We start from the raw sequence: 13,100 nt of genomic DNA on the forward strand, positions 1-13,100 counted from the left end.
GTACGTGAAAGTTTGGAACTGCTGATTTTGTTAAGTACTTGAACTTTTGGTTTTATAGAAAAGCTTGCAGTTTTGGAAAAAATTTAATAAGTGAAGTTGAAAACAATTTTCGTCTAACGAAATAAATCATTTATTAATACTATAACTTACTATTTGAAAAAAAAACGGGTTTTAGATGACGATTAGTTTTAACGGTAATTTTGAAATTTCAATGTTCAAATCAAAGTATATCTAAATAAGAAGTAGTTGTTTCACTCCGTTAGTTTTCGTTTGCTTGCTACTACTAAATTCTCAAAATATTCCTTTTTTACTAAGGAAGAGATGGTAATAAGAGTTATGTAGGCAAGAAAGAAACAAAATATTGTCGACAAATGAGTGTATCAAAAACATCGAACTGAAATAAAATTAAAATATAGGTTAGGTAAAAATTTTGTTATTTTTGTTTTGATAACAACAAAATTTATTTTTCATTTCATAAAAGTTAGGTAAAAACATTCAAATGTATGAAAGTGATAGATATAAATTTAAAATTTGATACTTTGGTATAATATTATGATGTATTAATATGTATATACATACATACTCCGTTTATATGGTTGCTTTAAGCTTGTTATTATGTCTACATAAACATTACTTGACTTAATGCCGACTTCACTCAATTCGCTTACTTGACTTGAATTGTTAATAATTATTGGAAATTTAATAGCTAAACGGCTTTTAAGCTGACATAGTAAAAACGAAGATTGAGTGTCCATCTAATTCCACGTGAAGTACACAAGCTGCAATGTAGACGAAGTATAAAAATAAAGCAATTTATAAAGAAAAACCTGCGTATTACCGATATGTATGGATGTATACTCATAAGAAATATTTGCTTTAAATTTTTAAAGACAAGATTGAAATAAAAATAAAAAACTCAAGGATTTTATTTATTACAATAAATGTAATGACAAATACTAGGTGCAAATTTAAATTTTTTTTTAAATTATTTATTCTTTTAAAATTATTTTATTATTTTTTAATATTAAAATAATTTTTTTTTTTATTTTAATACTCAATTTTTTTTTAAATCGCCTCGCTTTTTTAATATGGATACACCATTTTTGCTACCTTGTGCTGCAATGAATTACATATGTAAATACTTTTAATATCTTTCCCTTTACTTTATGTACGAAAAATATGCTCTTATGCGCCTTTAAAAATATGTTGTAAAAAACAGGTAAACTATATTGCGCACACTTTCCCTCTCCTAATAACAATAATTATTATTATTATTAGGTAAAGAAGAGGATCAAGCTTTTCGGATAGAACATCATTAAATTTTATATATTTTCAACTGTGATTACTCTTGTAGCTAAAAACTTAATATAAGACGAGATTGACAGTGCACATAGGAGTTAAGTAACAAAAAAATTAATAGTTTTGCAATTTGATAATGAAAAAATGTGGCAAGATGCAAATGTAAATTAAGCCGTTTGTCCACTTACCGCTTCAATTCTTATATGAGTATAAAAATGAAAATAAGGTATACTGTTTAACTTTTTTAGCTAAGAAAATTTCTTGTATACAAATTTTAGTGATTGATTGCTTTAGTGTGATGTAAACGGAGAGTCAAACTACTTCTTAGACAAATATACTTTGGTTCAAATATGCTATTCGGTTGGAAAAGCATTTCGTTACGGATTGGCGGAAAAGCATTGTGTTCGGACATTGGCGGAATTCAAAAAATGTTTGCGATTTCGTAGTAGTCAGGAGTTTCATTTAAGGCTATATCTTTTAGAGGGGGAAAATTTAGGTAAATATATTCTTTAAAAAAATAATATTGTAGAAAAGATTTATTTAGGTACAAAATTTCATTTGTGCACAATGTTAAATAGCTGTATTAGAATATCTTAAAATGTGCAGAAGTTTTATAAACAGACAGGCGGGTTAAGAGACGACCACACAGAGTAAAACTAATTAACACTTTTTTCCAATTTATTTTCGGAAAAACGCTAAAATTAAAATTTATAGTGTAGAAAAAAAATTTTCAGGTAGATATACACTTGGAAGTTTTTTTTTATAGTACTATCTTTATCGAAATAATACACTAAGTTATTTATGAATTTAGCTTAGTATCTTAGATAACACTCATAATTTTTACTTTAATGTGTCTTATTATATTATCATGTACTTGTAATATGATAATATAAATAAAGCCCATGAATGTAAAACAAAAGTGCATTCGCTAATTTATCTATCATAAATGATTTTATTATTTTTTTGTACCCTCATTTAATTTCCACATTTTTATAATAAAAATCGTCATCATCGCTCAGTTTGTTGTGATTTTCCTACGTGTAAACACACTACATATTATTAAAGTATAATAGAAAATCATTTTAAATTTTCATGTACCAAATGTGTTAATTAATTATAAAAATAAATAAAATAATATTTTATTTATAGTTAAAGTAAAAATAAATAAACGAATAATTATAACAATAAAAATTATATTAATATAGTTACAGTTTTCATACAGCCCAGTACCAAATAATAATATGTTTGTGTGTGTAAATTTATCAGCTGATCTAAATTACATGTTTGTGCTTTTATTATATTTTTTTATGAATTTTTTTGCGCACTTCTTTAATAATGTTTAACATGAGTGCGTAATGATGATTATAATGTAAATGTTACGGCGGAATTCAGAATGCATTGAACGTTTCAAGAATATAAGACAGGAAGATTAAATTGTTTCTTATTAAAATTTTAAGGGAGCAATTTGAAAAATATTTACTTTTTCTAAGGAGCTTTAATTCTATATTTCACCTTCTTAATTATTCACCGGGTGTGAAGAAAATAAGTGAATCATCGCATATTTTTCCAAAGCAAATTTTTGAGTGACAAAAATATTTTTCATGTTATTTGTCTCACTTTTTAAAGTGATAAAAATCTGGTACCACTCAGTCGCGGTGTTTTTCATGTTTAAGTTGGTATTTAATTTTTTTTAATAATGCTTCATATTGAAAAAATGAGTGATTTTATTGCAAAAATAACATATATTTATGTATATAAAAAATAAAAGTCTAATTTGAAGGTAATTAAAAATTTTGCTGAAAAATTGAGATGGATTGATTTTTTTTGTATTTCAACAGCTCTTAAAAATTTAAGATGCAGAGTATATAATAATAAAATTTTTTAATAGTAATCATTGAAAATTATGATTAAAGTGTTTGAAAATTTAGATATAAAGTGCACGGATTACTGTCCCATAATCTCACATTTCACTCATCTCATTTCTAATTTAAATTATTTCTCTCTCCAAAAAAACTTTTATATAATGACAACTTACATAAGTGTATAAGTTTTATTAAATCTTTATGTATGATTTTTTTATCAACACAATTAACAAATAATTCAATTTATCTTTGCTATATGTTAACTGCTTCTGATTGGTTTAATAAAGCTTTTTAAAAAATTAATTCGACATGAAATATTTCAAGATAAGTAAGATATATGAATCGAAATTTTCTTTTTAAATCTCACTTATAAACAATAAAATAAAACCTTTGTTATTTCAATTTGTTTCTTTCTTTCAAATTTTCGGCTCGCCTACAACAAAATAATTAAGTAGAACCAAATTTCGATAATGACACATTTGTAAAACAAACTGCCTTTGCTTCAAAGAAAAAAAAATAAACACATATTGTACCAGGCCACAAGTTTTCATGCATTCATAATTTTATAAGTGAATCTAATTTATTCGAATCGAATTTGAGAAACAATGAACTACTGCCGTAACATTTTATGATAACCTAAAACAAAGAAGTACCTCGACAAATTTACATACACATATCTTATATTTTTATAGTTATATTTTTCACGTTAATTTTATTGTGACACAAAGAATAAAGATGTAGGTCTATCTATAATTATTATTAAGTGCAATTTTAAAAATATCTTTAAATTCATTCAATGAAAACACTATTTTTTTTTAATTTTATACATATCAGCACACATTTTATGCACAGATGTACAAACAAATTTATTCCAATATTTTTTTTATTCCGTGAAGATTTTTTAATCGAAGCCATTAGCTTTTCTATTAGATAATTTGAATGGCTTTAAATATTGTATCTAAATATATACAAGTATAACACAAATATGTGTGTATACAAAAATTTATTAAAAAATATATCAGAAATTTTAAACATGTACATATTTTATTAAGTATATACATATAATTTAAATGCCTTGAATATACATATATACAATAATAATTACAATTTGTCTTCTTAAAATAAAAAGTTAATATGCTTGCTCATTGTAAAATATATACGTGAAGGGAGAATCCTGTACTTACAAAATGTGAATAATTTTGGTTATATGTATACAAATAAAAGTTTACTCGTATTATATTGATGTGTTCAAATGTAAAATTTATTAGTTCCGTAGTTGAACTTTTGAGATAATAGGGGTTGTAACATATCGCAGTTAATATGAACAAGTAAAAACATTTCAGTCGGTATAAACAGACTGAATAATACCCTACACTTTGACAATCTGAGTTTAAAAATTTGTTTTTGAAATATTTAGAAATAACTTTGATTGCTAAATGGCAATTACTTGAACCTGTCAAACTACTCAATAGAAAGAAACTTCATGAATATTATGTCTGAAATTGGACAAACGACTTCCGAGTTTTATGAATCTAGCTCTAATATTTTTCCAAATATTTAAAATTAATTTTCGGAGTTGTACGGCAGCTATCAAACCTAGCTGCACTCGATTAAAATTTTCTGAACATATGTCAAGTGGAATTAGACACATCTTTGCAAAATTTGATATTAATACCTCTATTACTTTTTGAAATATTTAAAAAAACCTCTTTGAGTTGTATGGCAGCTACCCGAACCCGTTGTCTGAATTGGTCCAATTACTTATTAATTAAATAACTACTTATAAATTAAAAGAAATAACTTGTAAAAGATTGTGTCGATTGCATTTTTCCTTTTTGAGTTATCGTGCCATCGGACGGACGGACGGAAATGTCTTAATCAACACAGAATTTTACGCTGAGCAAGAATATATGTATATATTATGTCCATAACGGAGACGACTTCTTCAAGTGGTTACAAGACTGTTAATCGCAAAATTAAGATTATTCTTTAATGTTTTTGTTTTAAATTTTAACAAGATGATGTTTGTATTTATTTTAATTTATGCAACTAATGTTTCACAGCTACTTTATAAAAAATAAGTGAGAAACACACAAGCAAGTTGACGTTATAACTAGCATTCCACCAACTAACTGCCAATTTGCTAATTTTCATATATAAAAATTCAATTTTTATTGAAAGATTTAATGCGAAACAATTTAATAAAGTTATGATAATATTCGTAATTATTCGTAATTACAAAATCTATTTTTTCATAAGGGATAACAAAATTTGATGTTTGTTAGAACTTTTTAAAAAAAAATTTAACAGTTCATGTTAACCGTTAAATTGTTTTACATAAAGTTTTAAATAGACAAAAACCATAAAATACTTAATATAACTAAAATTATAATAACTAATTGATAAAATGCGTTAATCAATCCTGAACACTTATAGATCATTATAAAACCTAACAGGAATTTTTATAGTCAAACGTTCTTTAACAAAAATAATAGTCGATAAGAAAAACTTAAAGCTCGTGTGAAACATCTTTGAGTTGATCACGTTTTCTACACAATTTAAATGTTATTATTGTAAAAAAAATATATCATCTATGTGTATAGAGATATGCATGTGTGTGTGTATACACGTGCGCAATAAAATCACTGCATTAGAATATTAATTAATATGTAAGAATATGTAATACATATGTATCTACATGAACGTATAATAAAATTTTGGAAATAAAGTCGGAGTGAACTGCTCTAAAAAAGGATTTTGGAGTGAACTTTTCAATGTAATACGTTTATGCTTAAATTTAGTTTATTTATTATTATTAACTTAAATTAGTTTATTTATTAATATAAAGTTATTCTAAAAAAAAAAACAAAAAAACTTCTCTATAAAGTTTTTGGTTCAAGGCTAAAGCTCAGGAAAACTAAAAATGATGTAAAGAAGTACCTGAAGAAGGTTTTAGATCTTTTTAACAATATTAAAGTTGTGCGTCCTTAATTACTTAAAGTTAAAGTTTTAAAGTTAAAGAAGAGAATCCAGTGGTCAGAAAAGTTTCATATCCATTGATTCAATAGTGCACATTCAATTGCTAAACTGGTCACTAAACGCTCAATGAAAACAATAATCTACTTATCAGTGTGCAATTTATATCAGGGTTTATTTAGTTTTTATATTCATTATTTTTTTGTTTTTTATTTTGAAAATAAACTTGACTAATTTACATTTTATTAGATATGAAAGCTTTATTTATATTCTATTGCGACACAAATGATATAAAAAGTGTAGGTCAACAATTGTTGCTCTTACAGATTCATCATTCAACAATCACTCGTCCTACATTTAAGTAAAAATAAAATGCGATAACGGCATTTGTTACTTGCTTTTATTTAAAAAAAGTGAACTTTAATTCGAGGATGACATTTCTGACTTGATTCATCAATAAATCAGTTTCTTATCTATAAATAAGTAATTGGAGTACTTTTTTACGGGAAAATATTTATATATAAACATGGTTTATGAAACTTTACCTAAAAAATCAAGCTTAAAAACATATGATGTAATTTGAACATACTCGACCGTATAAAAAATATCTCAACAAACTTGTTGTTATAAGTTTAGTGAAAGTGTTCCAGAAGGTTATGAAAATGTTCTTTAAACAAGTATTTAAAATTTTTATATAAATTTATTTACCGTTCATAAAATGAAAGGGTATCGGAAAGTAATTAATGCAGCATTGATGCAATCATGTACGAAAATACATCAATACGGTAATATTTTAAGTTTATATTGTCCAAAAATGTCAAAAATACGCATCGTATGCGAATCCTATTAAATCAGCGTTGGATCAATTTTTTTTGTCATTTTGTATTGATGCAAAGTTTTTTAAATTGAAGCTGAAAAGTAAATAATTTATTATTTTAACTCAATAATTAATAAAGTTAATTATTTCTTTATGCACGATATTAATATTTTTAAATGTTCTATAAAAATCTTCAAAACTTAATTGAAATTAAAAAATTTTTTTAACAGATTTTCAGTTGTAATAATTGTAATTTTTCACACAAAATCTTTTCAAAATAAATCATAAAAAACATATGATTTAGAATTTGTCCGAAAATATCAAAATAATATTGCATCAGCAAGGTGAATGCATCACATCAGTATAGCATCAGGAACTTTTTTTACATCGAAGCTGCATTGATGCACATTTTTGATTACTTTTCGATTATACCCAAAATTTCGCTCTTAATATAGCGATTCGTTCCCTGGGATCTTATTTTCAAAAAAAGTTTGTCAGGGCATTGTTTTGCTAGCAAATAGATTTTATGCTTCAAAAATTGCAGTAACTATTCCTTCAGATGTTTCAAAAATCGATCCAAGTTCAATTGCCCAATTGTTGTTGAGACTTGATTCAACATAGAGAAATGAAACGCAATATTTTATAGCTTGACTTAGTATTTCGGTTGAGAATTCCAACATATAATAGATGAGCCAAAAAATATAATTGCAAAAATTAACTTAAAATTTGGAGAAACAGAGGAGTACTTAGATACTTTCAAATCCCCCAATGGAGATGTAACTTTAATTTGATTTATTTAACAATCAAAATTGCATTGTGGACCAAGTCTACTCTTTGCGATTCCTCTTTGTATGATAGCTAAAATTTTCTTAATTAAAACTATTCAGCGTAAGTTTTGTAAAAAATATCCATCAATAAATAGTATTTGTTAAAAATTCTTCTCATATTTGCCTAAAATTGCGTTTCGAGAAAACTATAAAATGTAAATATAAAACTTAAATGTTTTTGAAATCAATCGTACCTAGCCTATATATTATTTTGTTAAATGTTTCAAAAAAAGTTTTCTTATTTCAATTTAAATCTTTATTTTAGTTTAATAAAAGAATTTATGTGTAATATAACCGTATATTTGTAAATACTTTTTATTACCCTTATGCAATACTCCAGCTTTTATACGATAATTTTTTCGAAAGATTCGAGAATTAAAAACTTGTAAAATAATTAACAAATTTAGTCAATTGTCAAATTATATACCAGGTTTAGTATAATTTCTTTTAGCTTTTTCTAATTCACTCTAATAATAAGCATTTAATTGATAATATCTGCATGTTTAAAGTATTCTCTTAATTTTAAGAACTTGGGTTGATTTTTTATATAGTACATTATTATTTTTACATTATTTTTTAGTAACATTTATTGTATTTATTTCAATCTACGTTATTATGATTCAAATATATGGTTAAAGCGTCAAACTATAATTTTTTAACACACATTTAAACAGTTCCAAAAAATTTATATAAACTTAATATAAAAGAAAATCAGAAAATAAAAGAACATAATATTTTTTCCTTTTATTTTTCAACAAGTCTTCAATAATTTTAAGGATCTTAATAAAAAAATTCTATTAAAATTAGCATACTTATAATTTTGCATAAAGTAAGGAGCGCAATAGCTTAAAAATTTAGTTTGTTTGTTTAATTGAATTAACGACAAAAGAGTACGGTTGCCGTTATAATGTTGCTATCATAAATGTTCATTGGAGCTTCTAAAATCAAAGAAAGAAACTACTTAAAATTGTTTTATTATAAACTTTGGGGGTATATGATAGTAATGTAAAAAATTTAATTGTGTTCTAGTAAAGTAAAACATTTTTGTTTGTAAACTGCTAATTTTGTTTGTAAACTTTTTTGTTTGCATAACATATTAGTAATAATACATAACTAAAATTAACTAAAATAAATTTTCACCACGAAGAAACTTTTACATAAGTTAAAAATTTCTTCGTGGTGAATATTAAGATATGAAATACATATTATATATTATTAATTTCAACATGCGGTGTATACACCCTTCTATTTTGAAGTGGCCAAGGCAACCCTGAATATACCCAAAATTTTTGTTTATCGTAATAATGTTATTTTCTTTCTCTTCTTTTTCTCTTTAAAAATTTTATAAAAGATTAATAAAAAAATTATATAAAAAATGGAATAGAAACAAAAATATAAAAAAAAAATCCCCTTTTAAGCGCATTTTTAACATTGTGTGTTACACCATTGTTTTCTTTTTTCTCTTTTGTTTTCCTTCGCTTGAACAACGCATGATTGTGGTTGGTTTTCCCTCATAAAACTTCTCAATACGAAAAATTTTGTTTTTTACTCCTGCTTACAACGTTTTAAAAAAAAACTTTAATCGAGCAAAGTCCGTTAACGTGTTTATTACGTCGGTACAAGAAAGACAAAAAAAATATTAATATAAAATTAAAAAAAAAATTTAACATTTTAATTTTACTTTTTTCCGGTTAATAACTATTTTCTGAAAAGGATTTGTTTCGTCGATTGTATTTGAATGTGGTGCATAAATTATATTTAAAATTAATTAGGAAGAAAATGATAAAAAAACTTGATGAAAAAAAAAATGAAAATTTCTCAAAAATTTTTGGTGATTTTAAAAATTTAGAATTTAAAAAAATAATTTCAATAATCTTCTATATACACATATTCAACTTCTATATTCTAGTTTTTAATCAATAATTATTAATGCTCCAATTTAATATTGCAAAATAATAATTTAGTGAAATGATTTCATTTTTTTTAAATTACCTAAATATATAGCCATATTTTTTTTCTAATGTTACGGGATATTGCCAATTCCATTTTAACACATTAAACTTATTATATATTTTGCTAAATTTTTCATTTTCAAATTAAAATTATAAAAAACTTATTTTTATAATTAAAGTTGTAATAATTTCAGCGCAGAATGAAAGTTGTAGATTAAATTTGTATAGCAATTATAAACGTATACATAGAATGTATATATGCTCACTCTCTACATATATATGCATTAAGTACGTAATCAATATATATAAATATATTTATGTATATATAACATAATTTGAGGTAGTTCTACCAATTTATATGTATATGACAAACTTGACATAAAGAGAGGGAGCAAAGAAGCAAAGAAATTGTAGGAAATTTGAAAAAAAAACTTCCAAAAATAAAAAAAAAAACAAAATTCGGGTATTATTACAATAAAAATGTAGTGTTTACGATTTTAGTTCCATGACCTTGTCAAAGAAATTTCGTCAAAAATTACTCAATAAAAATTGTAATATTAAATAATAAATTATCTCCTAAGAACTTTTTAAAACAATTAAAACTTCAAGTGGATTGAAAATTCCTTCCAATTTTTTTTCATGCAACTCTTTATAACTCTTAAGTTTTCAACTGAGAGTGTGTATAAGTTTTGTTTGTCCAGCCCAGGTTGATAAGTCCAGTCCAGCCCACAATAATTTGTATAGTTATTGTAATATTATGAACACTGAATAACATTAAAAAAACTATACACACTATTTTTCTCAAAGTCGTTTAGTAATTATCATCACATTCATATTATATACATATACATATATGTATGTCTGCACAAATAACGAAAATTGATAACGCATATATTCTGCATACTTAATATAAATAATGTACTGTATACTTAATATAAATATGTACGGTGTATGCGATGAACTTCTATAAACTTTTATATATTATGTACCCATATATATGTACATATGTATATATATATAAGTTTATATTACTAAAAATGTCCAATTAGTCTGGACATTAAATGGAGTAAGAGAGAAAAAAACCTAATTTTACAGATGATTTCTCATACAAAAACGTACATATGTACCCTTGTATTGAAAAAGGTCAAGGCTTATACTTTAGCAACTATAAATAATAATAACTGTAAAAATATATTTATGTATTGTGTCCTATAAATTTCAGTATTTATTTTTACTGACTTTTAATGAACCGTTACGGCGGCATTTATGTGCTTTTAAAAATACGTATTTCTAAGAGATGAGAATATAAAAATTAACGTTGAAATCTTGATTTTTTGCTACATCAAATTTTGAACATGCATCAACAATATTATTATTAAAATATAAATTTGTATGTATCCACATAAATAAATTTCTATATATATATTATGTATATGTATATGTTTATTCATAAGGAATATACGACCACATCAAATCACAGACTTCCGCAAACTTTTTCAAATTGTTCAAAATTTTAAATAGAATTTTGTTTTATTTTTTTCTAAGAATGTGTTTTGTTTTTATCACACTGAAAAAAAGGATATTTATTAATACATGTATGGTAATGATTTTCAACACAAACAAGTATACAAATACAAATATATTATAATATATAAAGTATATTTACTAAGTTCTTTACAAATATACAATAAGTAGAAATGTAAATATACAACTCGTTCTTTAGTGTAATACGTTCTTTTATATGTAAGAATTTTCAAGGTCGATCTAAAATATCATTATTATTTTTGTTATTGTAATGATTATTATTTTTTATTTACTATAATATAAAAGGAGAAAAGTTAGTATATTATATTTAGTAAAAACATATAAAATTATCTTAAAAGCAAAACGTATAATTATAAAATAATTTAAAAACTTTTTTTCAGTATACAATATGTATGAATATAGATACATACATAATGTGCCCCTATAACTTAAAATGTATAAGAATATTCAACTTAAACTAAATATATGTAGATATATGGACATAAACATATCTATATATATATATAAAGTAACTTAAATAAGATACTAAATTAAGAGCATTATGGGGGTAAAATCGTAAAATTAAAATGAAATCAAAATCAATTTAATTTTTATTCTCATAGATACTTGTAGCTATTTATATTTAAATGTATAAAAAAACCAAAAACAAGGACGAACTTTATTTAATATTTTATTTAACGATTTATATTTTTACACAAGTGTCGATGTATACATACATAAATATTAAATAATGGGCAATGTTGGAAATAAATATTTAATGGCAGGTCGCTAACAAAGAAATTTCACTGGCATGAAATATTCTGTTTTTCTTACCGATTATTTAATAAAACAAAATTAAAATTTATTCAATTTTCCGCAAATTATCGTCTTTTGTTCTTGTGTGTGTTCGATAAAATTTCTTTTTATTTCATTAACATTCTTAATATTACATGTACGTATATTTAGAAAATTAATCAAAAAAATTAATTGTGTTCCTTATAGAAGTTTGCATTTCGCATTATGATAATATGAAAAGGCAGTCATAAAGATCTTAAATTTGCGAAACAAAATAATAAAAATTATTTGACATTTTCAAAAAAAACTTGATACAACTAACGTCTGTTACTTTTCTCCGTCCACACTATCTATATATAAGTATGTTTATGTAAATTAAAAATTATCTAACAATTTTTATTTGATTTATGTAAAAATAATACAATTCTCTAAATGTAAAATTACTTATCTTTATTAGGCAACATCTGGAATTTCCCTTTAGGTTTTTGTTTTTTGTAAAAGTTTTATTATTCATTGCACATATGGAAAATATGAAAATGATTCTCTTTTCTTAAAAACTTATGCGACAAATAATATTTTGTAAAGTTACACGTATACTTAATATACATATATACGTGCATATAATGTGTATGGATATGCACTTGTGTTGATGTATTTTATGTGTTTGTAAGGGGCATAAAATTTTTGTGTATTTCAAAGAAATATACAATAAAAAACAAGAAGATGGTATTAACAAAAAGTCATTTATTTGTTATTGTTCTTAAAATTAAAATCAATAAATGAATTATAATTTTGTTTTATTTACAATAATAAAAAAACAAATAATATGACACTCAAAAAAACGCACTGACATATTCCAAAATTTCAAGTTTCGATACATATACTATCTGTTTCAGTAAACGATTTTGTTTTGTACTTTTAATTGTCTGAAAACAAATTTGACATATAAAACAATATACGGGAGAATTTATAATCCATCCTATAATACTACAAACATTTTCCTTTATATATGTATTCAGCGAAATGAAAAATAAACTACTTTAACAGA

General features: G+C 24.0%; 1 protein-coding gene across 2 annotated transcripts in view; it reads left to right on the forward strand.

The window, feature by feature from the left end:
• Positions 1–2,470: 2,470 nt before the first annotated feature.
• LOC129606299 (transmembrane protein 164) overlaps positions 2,471–13,100 on the forward strand; it is a 40,909-nt gene continuing 30,279 nt past the window's right edge. Inside the window, exon 1 of one of the 2 annotated variants that reach the window (XM_055516549.1) lies at positions 2,471–2,581. The gene's annotated coding sequence lies outside the window, so the exon portion shown is untranslated. Of the gene's footprint in view, positions 2,582–9,380; positions 9,613–13,100 lie in introns of those variants that run through there. The other variant, XM_055516548.1, reaches the window with a different exon arrangement.

The sequence above is a fragment of the Condylostylus longicornis genome, unplaced genomic scaffold (genome assembly GCF_029603195.1).
Source record: "Condylostylus longicornis isolate FDR11 unplaced genomic scaffold, ASM2960319v2 ptg000018l, whole genome shotgun sequence".
In the NCBI taxonomy this organism is placed as follows: Eukaryota; Metazoa; Arthropoda; class Insecta; order Diptera; family Dolichopodidae; genus Condylostylus; species Condylostylus longicornis.